Consider the following 19,706-nt stretch of genomic DNA (forward strand, 5'->3'; position numbering starts at 1 on the left):
TGTTTAATTAATTTTTTAAAATAAAAATTGCTTAAACTTTTCAGGAGAAGCAAAGTCACGGGAGAGAGAAAGACAAGAAATGTTCCAAAGTAAAGGAGACAAAAGAGATAAAGTAAAGGATACAAAGTCATATAATGTGTGAGCCCAGTGAGATCTTGGGTGTAATTTTTGTCTTTTTAAATTTATTTTCAGAAAGTCATTTGTTTCCATCAATCTTATTTTCATTTTCTGTTCGAGTCTAGAGAACAGCTTACTGGTCTTAATTGTCAGTGGTGGTTCCTACCCATTCAGTGGCCTGAGCAGTGGGGGCTGAACACCAGTTTCCTGTGGCAGGGTGAGCACTCCAGTTTTCATCTGGGAGCTGTGATTCAGTACTGAGGGCACCTGCAGCCCTTGGACCAGGCTGCAACCTCAGGCAAAACAGTGATAAACCCAGGAGCTGGGGCAACCATTCACCCTGAAATTTCTCCTTGGTCACAGCATGCTCCTCTTTTTCAGTCTCAAGATCTCTGATAAGCAGAGATCAAAGTTGATCTCTCATAGGTGTTCACTGGATATGGTGCCTGGTTGTGCAGAAACTCTTGGGCCAGCATCTGCCACGTGATGAACTCCACAGAGCGAGCTTCCCTGTTTTTACAAGAGACTGCAATGCTCACACAGCACAGAGAGTCTGTGTTCCATGGACCAATGATGGCAGGTTAATGGAAGATGAAAACTTCCCAGAAGATGCAAGCTGCTTGAAGGAATAACATAGAGGGCAGTTGGGATAGAGAAGGGACCATTATGATAGTGCTTGTTGGAAGGGAATGAGAGCTGTGTGCTTAAAGGAGGTAAAGGATCTGACAAAATGGCCTTTCAGTATCTGTATTGCAAACCATAAAGTGCAAAAGGAGAGGGTGGAGGGAGAGAGACACGGGAGGCAGGGAGAGAGAGAAATGCCTGCCATAGAGACAGGCAGGGGAGCAGGAGAGGGGTCAGGAGGGAAACTGGGGACACTGGTGGTGAAAAATGTACAGTGGTGGAGAGATGGATATTGGAATATTGTATGACTGAAACTTGATCATAAAAGCTTTGTGAATGTGTATCTCACAGTGATTCATTAAAAATAAAAATAAAATTAAAAATACACTTCTTTGAGGGGATGGTGGTCAGCCCTGTGATGGGTAACCGACAGAAGTCTGAGACCCCGGAAATCTGTCTGGATTTGGTTAGGGAAGTTTCCAGCAGTGACTCGGCCAGCAATTTGAGATCTGTGTCAGCAATGAACTCCAGCTGGGCTCGCCTGCAGCATTCCGGAATGAGACCACACTGACACCAGGTGGGCTTTTGGTGGCAATAGTGGCACACACTGCCCCAGAAGCTTCTCCCCAGTTGTCTTCACACTGATGATGTAGATGCCAACATTTGTCCTTTAGTAGATGTACTGTTCCAACTGGACATTCAGGTTGGTGCCACCTAAGTGGGTGCCTGCTGCAAGGAATTGAAGGACATTATCCTTCTTCATTTGCAGAACATTGTGACATTTCTCTTGAAGTTATGATGGTGAAGAATATCATGTGGATTCTTTTGCTGGGCAGCGCAGAAAGGCTGTTTTAACTTTTTCAAAATGATATTACTGGAATAATTAATGAAATCTGAATTAGCTTTGTAGATTCTATCAGTTCTATCATTGGGAAGTTCCTGGTTTTGATTACTACACTGATTTTACAGGAATATGTCCTTGTTCATAGGAACTATGAAGTGCACTGTTATACTTAAACATAAAATAGAACATACATATGACTTACTCTCAAAATTGATATAAAATTATACACAGACATATATAGAGAGAAATGTAAAATGCTAATAATTGGTCAGGCTGGAGTTATAGTACAGCCTTGCATGTAGCCAACTTGGGTTGGACCCCCCACCCTTCCATATGATCCCCTGAACCTACCAGGAGTAATTCTTGCATGCAGAGCCAGGAGTAACTTCCAAGTACCACCAGGTGTGGCCCCCAAACCAAAATAAACCAAAACAAACAAAAGAGATGGTAGTGGTTGGAGAATAAATATGAAGAATATATACAGAGACATGTTATACAGTCTTCAAAAGTATTTTGCAATAAAACCAGAATTTTTGTTGTTGAACTTATTTTTGTAACATGTTTACAATAGTATTACAGCTTATATAGACTTTTATTATGGTGAAATCATAGTTTGCTACTTAGATACTTTTTTGGAAGAAATTGGGGAAGAGTGACATGTTAAACAATAAATGGTTAAAATAAATATTTTTGAACAAAAACTTTAAAAACAGAGCATTTGGGGAATGTATGTTTTAAATGTTTATTTCTATTTCTTTTTATAGTATACTTTGAGAATGCTTATTTTCACATATCTGTCTTAAAATATAGAAATAAAATTTTCAAGCAAATTGGTCTTTCAAATGCAAATTTTTAGTAGAATTATTTTTTAACTAATAGTACTGTAATTTCAGAGCTATACAGCGTAATCTAATTTGTTATGTTTCACATTTTTTATTGACAGAATGTAAATATTCTGTCGATGACTAGGTCTAATGTCTGCATGTTTTATTTTCAAATATATTGGTATTTCCTACACAGAAGGAGTCAGAGCAGAGCCAAGGTCCTGTGAAGGTTTTCTCAATCACAGTCAGACATCAGAGTTAAGTTGTCCAGAGAATTGGAAGCTGGTCAAACATCTTACCTTCAGTATTTGTATGGATTGATCTCTTTAACAGCATGCATGGTGATTGGCTCTCCCCAGAATATTCTAATATGAGCAGATAAAAGTCAAAGTGCTCCTTGCCGCTAAGTTTCAGAACTCAAACTGCTTTGCTTTGGTAATAATCTACTTGCTAAGGCAGTCATGTGTCAATGGTATGCAGAGTGAACGGAAGACTAGATTATAGACTCAGAAGGGAAATGGTGACCGTCTTTGGAGATAAACTATCAAACATAAAATTCCACTCTGTTAAAGATGAAAAATGTGATACATTTTCATCACTTGAGACATGTTAATATGTGGAAAAATGAACATTTCCAGTCAAACTAATTAATTGAAAAGATTGATTAACTGTTATATGGGTTTAAAAATTAAAAAGTTCATTTAGTATAAGCTTCTTCCTCTTGAGTTTACCTTTGTAGAATAATATTCTTTTTTATGTTAGACATTCCATCTTGTGATAAAACTGTCCCATTGATCCAGTGGAAACTTAGATCCTTAGCTTTAAAATGGCAGTTTCTTAATAAAGCACATTCTGAAGCACATTTTGGGTAATGTGCTTATGGGCTGAATAAACTTTATCCTCTTAGATATATTTAGAGGTAGGGATGTGTGTGTGTGTGTTTAAGTGGTGTGTGTATGTGGTGATATTGTGAGTGAGAGAGAGAGATAGGGGGAGAAAAAGCAAGTTGTATACATAAGTAGACCCATATATATGAATATTTTTATCTGTATTTTGTTTGATATATTGCCTGCGCCTGGCAAGCTACCCATGGTGTATTCAATATGCCAAAAACAGTAACAAGTCCCACAATGGAGACATTACTGGTGCCTGCTTAAGCAAATCAATGAGCAATAGGATGACAGTGATACAGTGTTGTTAGACAGCCAATTGAACTAAAATCCAGAGTTTTGTTTTAATTTGTTTGGGGGCCACACCCAGAGAATTCTACTCAGGTGTTACAACTTGCTCTGCACTCAGGAATCACTCATGGCCTACTCGGTGTAGCATATGGGTTAAAGGAGATTGAATCTGGGTCAGCCTCCTGCAAAGCAAGAGCCTCTCCAAATATACTATCTCTCTGGCCCCAGAACCAGAGTCATGGATGGTTGGTTCATAAAGTGTAAATTTAATTTTTTAATGAACATGTCAATCACTATTCTTATTAAAATTGAATTGATAACTATAAAACTTATTGTATAGTATATTATTTATAATTATATATAATATATAACAGAAAATTATTTTAAGTTGTTTTACTTTTGTATTTATTTTGTATACATATTTGTATAGTACATATTAAGGGAAAGCAAGTCTACTGTTTAGATCCTTGAACAAATTTCCTGGATTCAAATATTTGTTCCATTATTGTATGCTGTATCACCTTGGATACGATACTCTCTGTACTCAGTTTTCACAACTTTGAGTAAGAATACTACTTTCGTAGCATAGATTATGATTATTGAGTTAATATATATCCTGGGATACACAATGAAATATTAATAACACTTGCTTTTCATATTTGATAACTTGTTAGAATGACTTAGCAAAAACATGAGACTATTTGACTCATCAACTTAAAAGTAGGTGAACTTGTTAGAATGACTTTGATAACTTGTTAGAATGACTGTTATCAAAAAGCAAAAAGTAGGTGAAGACATGGAAAGAAGAAAAACTTGTACACTATTGTTCAAGTAGAAATTTGTTAATTTGTTCTGTCACTGTGGATAGTATCAAGTTTCCTTGGAAGAATAAAAATAGACCTACTATATGATATATATGTTCCACTTCTGGGTATATATCCAAAGAATATAAAATCACTCTTAAGGGAAAAAATTACATATTGGCATGTAGTATTTCACTCTATGATGACTTAGTAGTATATTTTTAAATAAAAACATAAAGAACACTTGACTCAACAATTCTACAGATAGGTGTGACTATAGTAAACAGAAAATGCCTTATTTCTCACACATATTGGGTGTTCATCATGCGGTCGTACATTAAAACATCATTTATAACAGGAAAAATGGGAGTCATTTAAGCATATAGGAAAGGGCTTAACAAAGTGCATACATAGATAGAATAAAACATGCCACAGCAGTTGCAATAAGTGAGATATATTTATATATAGTGATATTTAAATAAGATATCAAGGGAAATTTAAATTTTGGAATAATGTGCATAATCAAATTCCACATATGCAAAGTACAATAATAACACTTAGCCATATAGATTTTTTATTTGTAGCTGTATATAAAATATGTGTGTACAAAGATCTAAAAGATTATGTGCCACATTCACTGTATCACTGTCATCCCATTGATCATCAATTTGCTTGAGTGGGCGACAGTAACATCTCCATTCATCCTAGCCCTGAGATTTTAGCAGCCTCTCTTTACTTGTTCTTCCCAGAAGTGCCACATTAGAGGCTCTTTCAGGGTAAGGGGAATGAGACCCATCATTGTTACTATATTTGGCATGTTGAATACACCACGGAGAGCTTGCCAGTCTCTGCCATGCGGACAGGATGCTCTCGGTATCTTGCCAGGTTCTCTGAGAGAAAGAACTAGGCTATAAAAGGTCGCGAGGCTGCAAATGCAGCTGTGCACTTCCGGGATCTTTGTTTTCTAGTCTCTATCTTGGCCATTGATGGGATTACATGGCGCCGTGGGGGGGGGGGGGAAGTTTGTGGGTGTGACTGCCTAGCTACTGGAAAATGGGGAATCTGGGAAGAGGAGGCCCAGTCCCAATTCGAGCAGGTTTAGAGATCTCAGCCTTGGATCCCACACACCTGGGTTCCTCTGCTGGTTCATTCATGCATGAGGCTCGTTTGAACGTGTGGAGAGTGAACTTGAGCATGGCTGTGGCTGGGTTCCGGAGGTCTTCGGTTGCTGGGCTCTCCTAGGAGCAGGGAGGGAAACTCAACCTGCCTCACTCCAAGGGACCCGGGCGATGAGTTCAGGTGCGGGGACAAGAGACTCTGCATAACTCTCTTCTGGGAGCTTTGTTTTATAGTACCACATTAGTTATAGCAAATAGGACTATAACTTTGTCAGTATTTTATGTATATTTTTAAGAATTTGTCAATATAGTCATTCCATCCAGATACCGACCCATGTCAGGGCTCCTTCCCAGAGCCGTTTTTAACCAGTGCCCTGGAAAGCTTGTTTTCAGCCTTGGTCTGTGGGAGACGGTAATTGAGGCATACCGCATGCACAGCCCAAGCTGAAACATTCCGCACATCCTCTGCTCATCCCATTCAGGTATTGGCCCATGTCAAGGCTCCTTCCTGGAGATGCGGCCACAGAGTTATTAGAGTTATTTTCTCCCCTCTATATCCCACAAGAACCATAAGTTACCCACATAGTTGGGACTTTCACCAGGTTAGCTTAACCACCAGAAACACATTAGCCAAAAACTCATTAATCCAGCTTCAATTAATACTGAATCTAAGCAGAATAGTAACAGTGAGTGTGGAGGGCTAAGCGACATATGTCATAATGGTAAAGCAACACAGATTCCCACCAAAATTACTTACTGAGGAGGCTAGCCCAGAAGAACCAAACAGCAATGAAGTGCTATACAACCTCCCTGACAAGGAATTTAGAAAGGAGCTACTGAGGATGCTTAGGGAGCTAAAAGAAACAATGGAAAGCAATGCCAATAAAATACAAGAGGATTTGAAGATAGAAATGTGGAAAATGGAAACAAAATTACAAACGGAAATGTCAGACCTGAAAAACCTGGTAGGCAAATTAAAAAACTCAATGGAAGGCCTGAACAGGAGAGTAACAGCTGCTGAGGACAGAATCAGTGAGCTAGGAGATGAAGTCCAGAGACTCTCTAGAAAAGGAACAGAAAATGGAAAAGATAGTGACAATCTGGAACAGATGGCAAGAGAAGATCATGATGAAGCCAAGAGGAGTAATATAAAAATTATTAGAGTCCCAGAGGGACAGGAAGAAAACCCTGATGAAGAAGAAACTATCAAAGACATCATTGCTACGATGTTCCTAGAGCTGAAGAAAATATGCGCCCACATTCAGGAAGCCCAAAGAGTACCAGCTAGAAGAAATCCAAAGAAAAATACCCCAAGACACATCCTGATCAAAGTGACCAAAACCTTAGATAGAGACAAAATCCTGAAAGCAGCAAGATCAAAGAAAGAAATTGCCTATAAAGGAGCACCCATAAGATTCACAGGCGACTTGTCTTATGAAACCCTCACAGCCCGAAAACAGTGGTGGGACATAGTGAAAAAACTCAATGAAATAAATGTCTCACCAAAAATACTTTACCTGCCTAGACTACATTCGTAACAGAAAGAACAACACACAGTTCACAGATAAAAAAACAACTCAGGAACTTCATAGAGTCAAAACCATGGTTACAAGAACAACTGAATGGACTACTTTAAGACAAGATAGGGCCCTCAAATACACCAAATTTCAGCAGAAAAAAAATGGACAAAACCCAATAACAATCTTAGTCAACCTAAATGGGCTAAATGCACCAATTAAAAGACAGAGTGGAAGGATGGATTAGAAAATTGAACCCAGACAATCAACAGAGAAGCGGCCAGGCATTCTGGTGAGCAACATAGCCCGGAAAATGCTCCAGACCCGAATTGGGGCCAACAACACCGGGGAGCAGGAAGAAGGAGGTGCAGCCTGCACACCTTCTCCAGATGGAGCCCTGGCGACACTGAGCAGCCACTAACACGGCTCCGGGATTCGGGACTGGGACACATCCGAATCCTTTTCTAAAACCTGAAAACATACAGTCTTTTAATGGAAAACTAATTATCAAATACTTCCTTAATAGGGTTATCTTGTTTGGGGGTATAACTCCCACAACAATAGTGAGTTTTGTGTTGAAATATGGAACTTAATCAAGGTGAAGAGAAAATGAAGTGAAATTCATCAGTTATACAGTTGGGGTGGGGTTGGGGGGTACACTGGGGATTTTGGTGGTGGAATATGGGCACTGGTGAAGGGATGGTGTTTGAATATGGTATAACTGAGACATAAACCTGAGAACTTTGTAACTTTCCACATGGTGATAAAATAAAATTAAAAAAAAAATTGAACCCAACCTTCTGCTGCCTGCAAGAAACACATCTCAACAGTCAGAGTAAACACAGGCTCAAAGTTAAAGAGTGGAAAACAATCCTACAGGTGAACAATTCCCATAAAAAAAAACTGGGGTAGCCGTCCTAGTATCAGACCACATTGACTTCAGACTGAAGAAGGTCACAAGAGACAGTGAAGGTCATTTCTTATTGATAAAGGATCTGTACAACAGGAAGAACTAACAATAGTAAATATATATGCACCTAATGAGGAACCAGCAAAGTACTTAAAACAACTCCTTATAGACTTGAAGAAAGACATGGATAGCAAAACAATACTAGTGGGAAACTTCAACACCACTTTATCACCTCTTGATAGATCAACCAGACTCAAACTTAGCAAGGACATACTTCATCTGAGGGAATAAATGGAAGAAAGGGACTTAGCAGATATATACAGGATACTACATCCTCAAAATCTGAATACACATTCTTCTCAAGTGTACATGGAACATTCTCCAAGATAGATCACATGCTGAGCCACAAACATACCTCTGTAATATTAAGAAGATATAGATTGTATCAACAATCTCAGACCACAATGTGCTGAAATTAGAAATAAATCACACACATAAACAGGAAACGAAATCAAACACCTGGAAATTAAACAGTTCACTATTGGACAGTGAGTGGCTTAGAAAGGAAATAAAGATGAAATCAAAGCGTTCCTGGAGCCCATTTCTCCGCGCCCGCACCCCCAGAATGACTGACGAAGAGGATGGAGCTGCTTGGGACACCGGCAGCCCACCAGCAACCTGCAGTATGTGACTTGAGAGTTTCCGCCAGGTCCCCCGAGCGGGGGCCTGGCGTTTCTCTTTTTTTTTTTTCTTTAATCTATCTCTCTTCCCCTCAACCTCTGGGCACAGCACAGCATCTACCCCACTTCTGAGCACAAAATGGAGAGACGCACCCAAGTGCGCCGCGCGGCTGGCGGGGGATCCAGGGCGGGGAAGTACCGGTCTCCGCCCACATCGGACACTTAAAGAGAGTGCAGCCACGTGGGCTTTCCTATTTCTCCATGCCCGCACCCCCAGAATGACTGACGAAGAGGATGGAGCTGCTTGGGACACCGGCAGCCCACCAGCAACCTGCAGTATGTGACTTGAGAGTTTCCGCCAGGTCCCCCGTGCGGAAATCTCTCTCTCTCTCCTTCAACTTTTTCCCTGGACTTTAGACAGAAACCCAGAACCGCGCGGCCGCTGCCGCAGCCGCGCGTCCTAATGTCATCTTAGTATCAGCAGTATGTAATGGTTCCTTCTTAATGGGTCGGACTTTTGTGGGTGATCCTAACAAGAATAGTAAGTATTTTGTTGAAATATTGAAGGCAATCAAAGTGGTAGCCATCTCTCTAGACTGAACTAAGCTATATCCCCACGCCGGCTGAGAAGAAATATCCTTCTTTCTCGGGAAGAAACGTGGCGTGGTGTCAAACATAGTGTGATGTCCATTAAGCAAACAGACCTGGTGGCGTGGGAATGGGAAATAAGGGGAAAAATTAGGTACATGGACCAGCGGGACGCTGGTGGTATCTCGAGCCGGAGCCGATATCAGCGCAAGAGCTTTGGTTCCAGAAACTGCTTCCAGACACTCTACTAGACTATCAACTAAGCCAGAGCCCCACGCCGGCTGATGACGGGAAATAACCATCCTCTTCGGTTTTTTTCCCTTTGTCAGACAGCGTGGCGATTACTAAACAGGCGTGAACTTGGTGGCGCGGGGCAAGGGGGAAAAAGAAAAGTTATGTAACAAACAGCAGGACGTAATATCTCTATATGCTTAGTAATGGAGAATTATCAAATGCCTCATTGGCAATAGGACTGTCTTTTTCTTTTTGGGGGGAAACCCCAGCAACGGTAGTGAGTTGTGTGTTGAAACATGGAATGTAATCGAGATAAGCGCAAATGAAGTGAAACTTATCACGTACAAGGGTGGGGACTAGGGAGGTGGGAGGGGGCGGCAGATATACTGGGGGGGTTGGGGATGGAAGATGGGCACTGGTGAAGGGAGGGGTGTTTGAATATTGTATAACTGACATAATCCTGAGAACTTTGTAACCCTCCACTTGGTGATTCAATAAAAAAAAAAAAAAAAAAAAGAATGGGTGATCCAAAAAAAAAAAAAAGCGTTCCTGGAAATGAATGAAAATGAGGACATGAGTTTTATAACTTATGGGACACAGCAAAAGCTGTGTTAAGAGGAAAGATTATAGCTCTACAAGCATTCTTCAGGAAGGAGGAGTAGGCCCACATAAGTAACCTAACCTCCCAGCTTAAGGGGCTCATCTAAACATGTGGAAGTGTCCTTGAGCATGGCTATGGCTGGGTTCTGGAGGTCTTCAGCTGCCAGGGCTCTGTTTGGGGCACGGAGGGAAACTCAACCCGCCCACCTCTGAGGCGGTCCCATTGAAGACAGCCTGGTGCAGGAGTAGGAGATTCTGCATCACTTTCTTCCTTTTGGGAGCTTTGTTTTACAGTCTCTGCATCTTGACTGTTGATGAGATTTCATGGCACCGGAGGAGTTTGTGCGTGTGACTGCCAAGCTACTGGATCTGGGTGAAGGAGGCTCAGTCTCGATCCAACCAGGCTTGGAGATCTTAGCCATGAGACCCACATACCTTTGTTCCTCTGTCAATTCCTTCATGCATGAGGCTCGTCTGAGCATGTGGAGAGTGGCCTTGGGCATACCTGTGGCTGCATTATGGAGGGTTTTGGCTGCCAGAGTTCTGCATGTGGGGAGGGAAACTCAACCCACCACCCTCCAAGGGAGCCTCGTTGAAGACAGCTAGGAGCAGGGCTAGGAGATTCTGTAGTAAGGTACATTATTAAATTCATATTGTGCTATTCCTTATTGAGGCTCTCTTTTCAAAACTCCTTAATGTAATCCTGTCCTGATGTATAATTTAACTACATGCCTTAAGGTCATTGAAAGTTCTCCAGAGACCAAACAGAACTTCTAATATTATTTCAGAGCACTGAGGGAAGAGGGGAGAAGTGAGACTGATTTCACTCTAAATGAAGAGCTGGGATCCACATTACTAATCTCTTTTTCTTGTCCTTGAAGATTTTGTTTTGCCAATTAGGGACTATCACTTGGTTTGGAAAATTGGAAAGCAAGAGTTCAGTAGAACAAAGGGAAAAGAGGCGAGTGCTCGACAGCTGTCTGCGTGTATCAGCTGAATTACAGACAGTGAACAGCTGCACCAGCCGATATGTGCCCCATGAAAAGTCTGCTCAGATCTAAAAGGAAGAAAAACTCAGGGAGTCCTGTGATTTCAGAAAAGCAATTTGATCCCCTTATGGAAAATGATGGCCTTTGCAGACTTTACTAAGGGCTAGGGAGAATCTGATGAAAGTCCCCAACCTTCAACCCTGCCTTTCACTGTAGGTCAAACAGCACCCAAAACAGCCCAAACTCAACTCCTGAACCAGGAAAGGAAGCCCTTCCATACTGTAAAATGTCAGGCTAGTGGCTTTGGAAAAGTTTTGCTTTGGGTGCATAGAAGAAAAGAAACAAAAGTGAAAAAGTTGTTTATCTCTCCAGTTACCACATGATACTTGTGAGTGAAGCTGGTTGAATGGTCACTATAAGTCTGATGATATTTCCAAAGGCAAAATATTCCAAATAGAGAAGTACACCTCAGTGATGAACAGTCAATTTTTGCAGGAGGGGAGAGATGATGGGAATGGACATAATCAGGCTCAAAATTCTGCTGAATAGCATTCAATTAAAATAAAATTTGAAGGTTCAATTTTAACAAATATCCCTGGTGATTCAGGATCTCTTCTTTCTTATGAAAATCCTGGAAGAGGTGTGTGACCTAGAATTTTTAAACACATATGCACCAAAAAAAAAAAGAAGAGTTAAATTATCTTGAGAACAATGCAGGAGGCATTGCACTTAGTAATTTCAAGCTATCCTATTAAAATACTGTGATCAAAATAAAATGATGCTGGAATAAAAGCAGAAATATAGGGGGCTAGAATGATAGCACAGTGGGTGGGGCGTTTGCCTTGCTTGCGGCCGACCCGGGTTGGATTCCCAGGATCCCATATGGTCCCCTGAGCACCGCCAGGAGTAATTCCTGAGTGCAGAGCCAGGGTAACCCCGTGCATCGCCAGGTGTGACCCAAAAAGCAAAAAAAAAAAAAGAAGAAACATAGACAAATATAGCAGAATTGATAAATAATTCCACATATATAAACTATACGTGACAAAGGACCCAAAAAATCCAAATGGAGAAAAGGAAGCATCTTCAGTAAATAGTGCTGGAAAACACTGGATAAAAAATCTAGATCACTGTCTTATTTCAGCATCCATAATTAATTTGAAAAGTATTAAAAACTGAATGTTAAGACATGAAACCACAAAACTCCTAGAAGAAAAGGAAAAAATGACTTCTCCATATGTAGCAATGGTGCTTTGTGTGTGTGTGTGTGTGTGTGTGTCTGTGTGTCTGTGTGTGTGTGTGTTTAGTAGTGGTGGTGGTGGGGTAGGGTGGTATATAGGGAAAGCCCTCTCCCAAGACAATGGCAGTGAATTTCCTGGGATATAATAATATAAATAGCCCTGAAGTTGGAAAAAGCCAACTTTGCAGAAAACAAGATCTCTAAGGCCTGAAAAGACAAAGTTTATCTGGCATCAGCAACAGACTCAGAGAAGGCTGGGCCCCCTTTGAGAGAAGCTCCATCAGGAACAAAAGGAATTTCAAAAATAATCCCAATTCAATACCTTGGCAACCTCCCTACCAATGGACTTTTACCTAGATAGAAACCCCACCTGAGGGCAGGTTAGGAAAACCCTAGAAAAAGCCACCTTGAATAAAGGAAGGGCAGCATATGCTGCCTGAGACCATGTGCTGCTGGTGTTCATGTAGCCAAGCACATGTGACACCCAAGTATGTGCCTCCACATCTCCACTCTTCAGATATGCACTTTCCCACCTACTGCTAGGCTGTATGTAGGGGCTCTCTCAGCCCTTGAAAAAGCCCAGGTTCTCTCTTGAGTTCATTACTTCTCATATTCTCTCCCTCTGTTTCCTTCCTAAAATCCTCCAAATAAAATCTGTTTCACTTCACTGCTAGTCTACTCCTGAAATTCTTTTCTGTGATGGGAGGCAAGAACCCCAAAAGCTTGGGCCCCAGGGTGGTAGAGGCTGACCAGGAGATAGTGACATTCTCTTTTCTCCCAACCTCACATAAGCCACCCAAGGGTCAACTCACATCGATATACATGGGTGACACAATCTTTGATGGACATTAAGTTTGACATTTGAGTTCTTTCTTGTTTCTTTTCTGTAAAATGGGATCAGCTTTTCTCATTTTCTCCCTAACTGTTGGTGCTCTCACTAATTTCTGCTATTCAAACCATACACTGAATTAAAAAAAATGATTATTGCATTTTTTCCTATTGGAATCTTCATCTGATTCTTCTTTGCATTTTCCTTTTATTTTTTATGATTTCTATTTGTTTTTGTAAATTTATAGTTGCTTTGAATTTAAAACATCTGTAAAATAGCTACTTTAGAATGCTTGTCAGAAAATTTTAGTATTGGTTTCATCTTAATGTTGTGTCTGTAGATGATCTTTTCTCATTGAAATTGAAATTTTTATTTTCATGATTCTTTGTTGACAACATTTTGGACTTTGATTATTAGGTGGCTTATTTGGATAGGAGCAATGTGTAGTGGGTAAGATGTTTGCCTTCACAGCACCCTAGCTGGTCCCCCACGCTCCACAGGAGTGATCCCTGAGCACAGAGCCAGGAGTAAGCCCTGAACACCACTAGGTGTGGCCCCAAAACAATGAAAGCAAAGCCCCAAACTTAATTTCAGTAAGCAGTAAACCTGTCTACAGTTAGAAAGCTTGCCATATCAATTTTGTGACCTGTGGTTCCATTGTCACTTTCATTTCTTTAAAGTCTTGGCAGTCATGTTCTAATCTGCCTCATGTCTGTGCTACCATCCTGTCCATTTGGCATATGACAGAGTCTTGTACAGCTGCTCAAAGTTTATGATCATTTAAACATGCAGCATCTTGTTTCTTGCCCATTCCATTCTAGACTACTCAGAATTCTGACCAGAATTTCATACAGGGATTTAAAAAACTTACTGCTTAAGTTTTTTTCATATAATTTACATGGGTATGGGGAAAATAGGTATTGCCTCCTTACTGTAGGGAGAGCTATGAAAGGTGCATCTGTACTTACAAACCCTATCTTAATAGTACCTGGTGAGAAGGCAGAGAAGGGCCTTTTGTCTTTGAATGGTTTGTCCAGAACTTAGCTTCTTAAAGTATGGACAGTGACTGTAAATGGGGTTGTATAACCTTAGTACACTGTGCACAACAAAGGGTTATGTTGACATATCACTTGTTCACTGTGTCATAAGACTGAGTCTTTTCCTTCATTTGTGCCCTTCTACATGGATCTTTTAATACAAAAATAATAGGGTGGGTGTATATGGTGGTTGAGCATGGGGAATTGCATTTAATTGCATTTCCCAGAATATACTCCCTTGTATGCTTCAGATTGATGAGTTGTGATGCTCAGTGGGAATGAAGCGAAACCCCAAAACCATGGTGTAACTCAAATGTTTATGTTGCTGCTTCCTCTTGTTGATATGGGTATAAACCAGGTCTGTAGCTTCTCCTTCTTCCCTTGCCCACTTCTTCAGCTTCTTTGACTCCTTGGCAGCTCTTCAATGATGAACAACTTCACCAAAAGTAAAGGACCACTTCACCTGACGGGCACTAACATTGTCGTGTCAGAGATCACAAAACTTGACATAACCCTCAATTTATTCCCATGAGTTCCAGATCATGCTAATAATGTTGAGTTTCTGTTTTTCAGTGTCATATCTTATAGACAAAATACATATGGAGATTTCCTAACTACTTCCTAAATTTTTTTTAATTTTAATTTTTTATTAACGAATCACCGTGGGGGTACAGATACAGGTTTACATATTTTCGTGCTTGTGTTTCAGTCATATACAGCTTGAGTATCTATCCCTCCACCAGTGCCCATTCTCCACTGATGACCCCATCATCCCTTCCACCCCCTCCCACACCATCCCCCTCCCCACCACGCCTCTTTGGCAGAGCATTCCCCTCTGTTCCCTCTCTCCCTTTGGCGTTGTGGTTAGTAATGGAGGTCTTGCGTGGCCAATGTGTTTGGTCTACAGTTCGTTCTGTGCACGCCTCTCACATCCCGAACGGGTCCTCCCACCACATTTTTGCTTGGTATTCCCTTCTCTATCTGAGCTGCCCTTTCCCCCAGCATGTGAGGCTGGTCTCCAAGCCATGGAGCAAATCTGGTACTTATTTCTGTTATACTTGGGTGTTAGGCATCCATTTTGTTGTTTTATATTCTGCAGATGAGTGCAATTCTTCTATATCTGTCTCTCTTTCTGACTCATTTCACTTAGCATGATACTTTCCATGTTGATCCACTTGTATGCAAAGTTCATGACTTCATCTTTTCTGACAGCTGTACAGTATTCCATTGTGTAGATGTACCAAAGTTTCTTTAGCCAGTCTCTGTTCTTGGGCATTCGGGTTTTTTTCCAGATTTTGGCTATTGTAAACAGTGCTACAATGAACATACATGTTCAGATGCCATTTCAACTATATCTTTTTGCCTCTCTGGGATATACTCCCAGAAGTGGTATTGCTGGATCAAATGGGAGCTCGATTTCTAATTTTTCGAGGCGCGACCATATTGTTTTCCAGAAGGGTTGAACCAGTCAGGATTCCCACCAGCAGTGTAGAAGGGTCCCTTTATCCCCACATCCACGCCAACAGCAGATGTTTTTGTTCTTTTGGATGTGTGCCAGTCTCTGTGGTGTTAGGTGATATCTCATAGTTGTTTTGATCTGCATCTCCCTGATGATTAGTGATGATGAGCATTTTTTCATGTGCCTTTTGGCCATTCGTATTTCTTCCTTGAGAAAGTTTCTGTTCATTTCTTTGCCCCATTTTCTGATGGGGCTGGATGTTTTCTTTTTGTAGAGGTCAACCAGTGCCTTATATACCCTTGATATCAACCCCTTATCAGATGGGTATTGGGTGAATATCCTTTCCCATTCTGTAGATTGCCTTTGTATTTGGGTCACTATGTCTTTTGCGGTGCAGAAGCTTCTTAGTTTAATATAGTCCTATTTGTTTATTTCTGTTTCTACTTGATTGCTTAGTTCTGTGTCATCTTTTAAGATACCTTTGGCTTCAATATCGTGGAGGGTTTTTCCGACCTTGTCTTCAATGTACCTTATGGATTGTGGTCTGATGTTGAGGTCTTTAATCCATTTTGATCTGACTTTTGTGCACGGTGTCAGGTCGAGGTCTAAGCCCATTCTTTTGCATGTGGTTGATCAGTTATGCCAGCACCATTTGTTGAAGAGGCTTTCCTTGTTCCACTTCACACTTCTTGCTCCCTTATCAAAGATTAGGTATTCATACAATTGGGGTGGTGTGTAGGGATATTCCAACCTGTTCCATTGGTCTGTGGCTCCGTTCTTGTTCCAGTACCATGCTGTTTTAATTGTTACCGCTTTGTAGTAGAGTTTAAGGTTGGGAAGAGTTATGCCTCCCATCAGCTTTTCCCCAAGAATTGCTTTAGCTATTCGTGGAAGTTTGTTGTTCCATATGAATTTTAGGATTGCTTGCTCTATTTCTTTGAAGAATTTCATGGGTATCCTTATGGGGATCACATTGAATCTGTATAGTGCTTTAGGGAGTATTACCATTTTGACAATTTTAAGTCTTCCTATCCATGAGCGGGGAATATTTTTGCATTTCCTCATGTCTTCTTTTACTTCATGTAGTAGGGTTTTGTAGTTTTCTTTGTAGAGATCCTTAACCTCTTTAGTTAGCCTGATTCCAAGGTACTTGATTTTCTGGGGCACAATTGTGAACGGCATTGTTTTTTAAATATCATTTTCCTCTATCTCACTGTTTGCATATAGGAAGGTCATGGATTTTTGGGTATTGATTTTATAGCCTGCAACTTTACTGTACAAGTCTATTGTTTCTAGGAGTTTCTTAATGGCGGTTTTAGGATTCTCTAGGTATAGAATCATGTCCTCTGCGAATAGTGAGAGCTTGATTTCTTCCTTTCCTATCTGGATGCCCTTAATGTCTTTTTCCTGCCTAATTGCTATCTCAAGTACTTCCAGTACTATGTTGAACAGAAGTGGTGAGAGTGGGCATCCTTGTATTGTCCCTGATCTTAGAGGAAAGGCCCTTAGTTTTTCTCCATTGAGGATAATGCTTGCCACGGGTTTGTGATAGATAGCTTTGACTATCTTGAGGAAAGTTCCTCCAAAACCCATTTTGGTGAGAGTTTTCATCATAAATGGATGCTAGATCTTGTCAAATGCTTTCTCTGCGTCTATTGAAATGATCATATGGTTTTTATTTTTACTTTTGTTAATGTGATGGATTATGTTGATTGATTTGCATATGTTAAACCATCCTGGCATCCCAGGAATGAATCTGACTTGGTCATGATGTATAATCTTTTTGATGAGTTGTTGGATTCTATTTGATAGTATTTTGTTGAGGATCTTCGCATCCGTGTTTATCAAGGATATTGGCCTGAAGTTTTCCTTGTTAGCTGTGTCTTTGTTTGCCTTTGGTATTAGGGAGATATGTGTTTCATAGAAACTCTTTGGGAGAGTACCTGTTTTTTCAATTTCCTGGAAAAGCTTGAGGAGAACTTGTAACAGGTCTTCTTTAAATGTTTGGAAGAATTCGCTGGTAAAGCCATCTGGGCCTGGGCTTTTGTTTTGGGGGAGACTTTTGATTACAGTTTCAGTTCCCTTGATATTAATGGGTCTGTTCAGATATTCCAAGTCTTCTTTGTTCAGTCTTGAGAGATTGTAGGAATCCAGGAATTTATCCATTTCTTCTAGGTTCTCTTGATTTATGGCATACAGACTTTCAAAGTAGCCTCTGATGATCTTTTGAATTTCATAAGATTTTGTTGTGATGTCCCCCATTTCATTTCTGATTTGGTTTATTAGGGTTATCTCTCTCTCTTTCTTTGTGAGTCTTGCTAGTGTTTTATCGATCTTATTTATTTTCTCGAAGAACCAGCTCTTTGTTTCATTGATCTTTCGGATTGTTTTCTGAGTTTCCTTGTCGTTAATTTCTCCTCTAAGTTTTTTTATTTCTTTCCTTCGGTCTGGTTTGGGTTCCTTTTTCTGGTCCTTTTTTAAGATCTTGAGTTGCAAAGTCAAGCCATCTATGTAGGCCCTTTCTTCCCTCCTGAGAAATGCTTGTAGGGCTATAATTTTTTCCCTTAACACAGTTTTAGCTGCGTCCCATAGGTTCTTGTAGTTTGTGTCTTCATTCTCATGTGTTTCGAGGTATCTTTTGATTTTTTCCCTTGATTTCCTTCGTGACCCACTCATTGTTCAGCAATGAGTTGTTTAACTTCTAGGTGTTTGATTTGGTTCTCCGAGTCTGTGTCTGATTAACTTCTATTTTCAGCTCATCATGGTCTGAAAAGATACTTGATACAATTTCTATCTTCCCAATTCTATTGAGGTATGATTTGTGACCCAGAACGTGGTCTACTTTGGAGAATGTTCCGTGTGCACTGGAAAAAATGTGTATTCTTTCTTTTTGGGGTATAAAGCTCTGTATAGGTCTATTAGCCCTCTCTCTCCCATTTCTTCCTTCAGAGCCTTTGTTTCCTTGCTGAGTTTTGTTCTTGTTGATCTATCCAGAGGTGATAAGGCAGTGTTGAAGTCTCCAACTACTATCATGGTGCTAGTGATGTCCCCATTAAATTCTGCTAGGAGTTGTTTTAAGTATTTAGCTGGTCACTCATTAGCTGCATATATGTTTAGCACTGTGATTTCTTCTTGTTGTACATATCTCTTGATGAGTAGAAAATGACCTTCGCTGTCCCTTCTAACCTTGTTCAGTCTGAAATCTATGTTGTCGGATACTAATATGGCCACCCCAGCTTTTTTGAGGGAGTTTTTTGCTTGCAGGATTGTTTTTCCATCCTTTGACTTTGAGTCTGTATTTGCTCTGACTGTTCAAGTGTGTTTCTTGTAGGCAGCAGAATGTTGGGTTCTGTTTCCGAATCCATTTTGCCACTCTGTCTTTTAATTGGTGTGTTTAGGTCATTGACATTGAGAGAGATTATTGTCATGTGATTTTTTGTCATCTTTCTGTTGGGTTTGTTGTTATCGTAGGGTTTTTCCTTGTCTTGCAATAGCCCCTTTAGTCCTTCTTTTAAGTTCGGTTTTGTGTCTATGAAGTTTCTGAGCTGCTGTTTATCCGTGAAGTAATGTATGGTTCCTTAAAGTTTAAGTGAGAGCGTAGCCAGATAAAGTTTTCTTGGTGAGGCATTCATTTAATTGAGTTTTTTCACTATATCCCACCATTGCCTTCGGGCTTGGAGGGTTTCTTCTGATAGGTCTGCTGTAAATCTAAGGGGTGCTCCTTTGTATGTGATTTCATTCTTTGACCTTGATGCTTGCAGTATTGTGTCTCTATCCATGGCATCCATCATTGTGACTATGATATGCCTTGGAGATTTTTTTATTGGGGTCTCTTCTAGCTGGCACCCTTCGGACTCCTTGGATCTGAATGTCTGCATTCTCTAGCTCTGGGAATTTCTTAGCAATGATGTCTTTGACTGTGTTTTTTTCGTTGGGATTAGTTTCCTGTGCTTCTAGTACTCCCATGATTCTTATCTTGTTCCTCTTCGGGTCATCCCCTAGGACTCTGATTCACCCTAGAGCCATTTTGAGGTCCTTTGCCATTATTTGTTGTTGCCTATATGCTTTCTGTAGCTCATCCTCAAGCTCACTGATTCTGTCTTCGGCTGAGGTCA

At 40.5% G+C, this 19,706-nt stretch overlaps 1 pseudogene; it reads right to left on the reverse strand.

The window, feature by feature from the left end:
- Nucleotides 1-259: 259 nt before the first annotated feature.
- Nucleotides 260-19,706, reverse strand: part of LOC129401993 (40S ribosomal protein SA-like) — a 159,778-nt pseudogene continuing 140,331 nt past the window's right edge.

The sequence above is a fragment of the Sorex araneus genome, chromosome 1 (genome assembly GCF_027595985.1).
Source record: "Sorex araneus isolate mSorAra2 chromosome 1, mSorAra2.pri, whole genome shotgun sequence".
In the NCBI taxonomy this organism is placed as follows: Eukaryota; Metazoa; Chordata; class Mammalia; order Eulipotyphla; family Soricidae; genus Sorex; species Sorex araneus.